Here is a 2,259-nt window from a genome sequence, read left to right as displayed (position 1 = left end):
GAGTAAAATAATATAATATAAAAAAAATAATAATAATAATAATAATATAATGTCAACAGCACAAACTCATTAAAAGGAAGTTACCCACTTCCTCTTTTGATATTTTATTCATGTACAAGAAATTAAATAAAGTAAAACAATAAAGGTACTGTACTCTAAATCATATTTCATTACAATCTGCTGATAGTTTTAGTGAGACTCATGTGACTTCTTAAATCTATCACGTCCAAACAGTCCTTAATGTAAATTGTATTTTATTGACTTAAGTTTTTTAAGGAACTGAAAGAGAGACGATGTAAAAACAGGTAAAAAATAGACTTCACAAGCTGTTTAACATACAGTGTGACTGTGCTGTACAAACAGGATGCTGCTCCTCGTATCTACGCAGACATCAACTGTGGCGGTCAGAGACCACGTTGCAACTCTTCAATCATTCCTTCATTGTCTGTGGGACATTTTATTGTTTCTTACTTTGTGGAACCAATCTAACCATAAAATATTTACTCTTGTCCTTGAAATACAATTCAACTGCAGGTGAAAGGGAAGAACATTGGAACAACCAAAAGGTATGAGCTGCGTTTGTTACCAAGGAACCCATCTGACAAACAACAAGAAGAAGGAGAGACTCCATACTGTTTACAGCGTTCACAAGGATGGTTACTCTATCAAACCAACGTTCTACAGATATCCACCAGAACCAAACTATTCTGATTATTATCTCAGTAGATTTGACTGACGTTGGAGAGATGAGAGCTATGTTTTCCCACCCTGCCGTCCTGTTCCTGTGGATTCAGAGTGCTAGTGGATGGATGCATCCTAAATGCCAGATTCATGACATGGTGAAGACTGGGAACTTTCCTCATGGACCTGCAACACCTACCTCGTCATGTAGAACATTAACTGCTGCCTGTGAAGATGTCACAGCCATCGAGGAGGATCTCTTGGACTTCCCCCTAATATCAAACCCTCTGCATATCTATGAAACATGGTGAAAATAGATCCATGTCTCTGGCTTTTTCTCTCATTTCAGGATCTGGAGTACCTGTACATTGAGGGATGTTTACTCAAATCCTTCCAACTGGGAATCCACCTTCAAATCTGCATATATTACTTGAATAGAATGGGGGAGCGGCTCTGTTGCTGTGATTGTCATATTGGGCCTCATACATTCAGAGATCTAGTCAAGCTGAGTAATTTGACCATATGGGGTTATAGCTATCAGCAATGGCCCGATGTTTTCCATGGCATGACTCAGTTACAAAATCTCATCATTAGTGAACCCTGTGTATGATTTGTCAGAGGTACTATGCAGAATATGAATATAAAGTCACTTTAGGTATTAATAGACGCACCAAAATACAATCTTAACAAATTCAAACGCTTCATCTTAAACACCAACGAAAGTGATGAACCTGTTTTTTAAAATCTAGCAATCTGGCTTATCATTGTGTGAAATACACATATAGAGGAAGGTGCACTGGCTTGGCTCCAGAACCTCACAAGTTAACGGGGCTTTTCAGCCAGGAAGTGTCTACTGCACCTTCCCCTGTCTGGGATTGACAAAATCCAGGTTTCAGTTCTGTTGGAGTCATGTAGATATTGAAAGTATCTGTTAATTAGTGTTTTGCTTTCAATCAAAAAATATATTGTAACAATTCCAATACAAGCAGCCTCTCTATGTCCAGTGTTGAACTGTGCTGGGCTAGAATATATGTATTTACGTGGACCTGGCTTTTCCCTTCTACTCCATATTTGGAATGGCATTTTATTTCCAGTCTCAAAAACCTTAACCAATTAAAATACGGCTGAAGATAACAGACTTGATATTTGCTCTTTCCAAAAACAACAATCACTGGTAACAACTGACTTTAGATTGAACAATCACATGCTTGCAAACAATTTAGCTGTTTGTTAACTTGCAGTATTTGGATTTAGAGATAATTAATTCAAACATTGATGACTTGCTTCCTGGGTGACAATCTGGAATCCTTAACTAAAAATAAATACACAGATAATACAAACAATGGTTTTAACTGAAAACTGACTTTGAATTGAACAAGCTACAATGCTTTTGCAAAACAATTTAAGCTGTTTGTTGAGCTGCAGTATTGGATTACACAAATTAATTTCAAACATTGAAGACTTGCTTTCCTGGGTTACAAATCTGAGTTCCTTAGACTTACAAGAAATAAATAAACACAGATAAATGCAAACACATTTTTGGTTTACATAGTTGACATGTTAACCCAGGAACAATCC

General features: G+C 36.8%; 1 pseudogene; it reads left to right on the top strand.

Moving 5' to 3' along the window:
* The first annotated feature begins 390 nt into the window (after positions 1-390).
* On the top strand, positions 391-1,855 carry LOC112078180 (uncharacterized; annotated as a pseudogene).
* Positions 1,856-2,259: the final 404 nt, after the last annotated feature.

Source organism: Salvelinus sp. IW2-2015, unplaced genomic scaffold (genome assembly GCF_002910315.2).
Source record: "Salvelinus sp. IW2-2015 unplaced genomic scaffold, ASM291031v2 Un_scaffold5369, whole genome shotgun sequence".
NCBI lineage: Eukaryota > Metazoa > Chordata > Actinopteri > Salmoniformes > Salmonidae > Salvelinus > Salvelinus sp. IW2-2015.
This window is presented reverse-complemented; position numbering and strand designations above follow the sequence as displayed.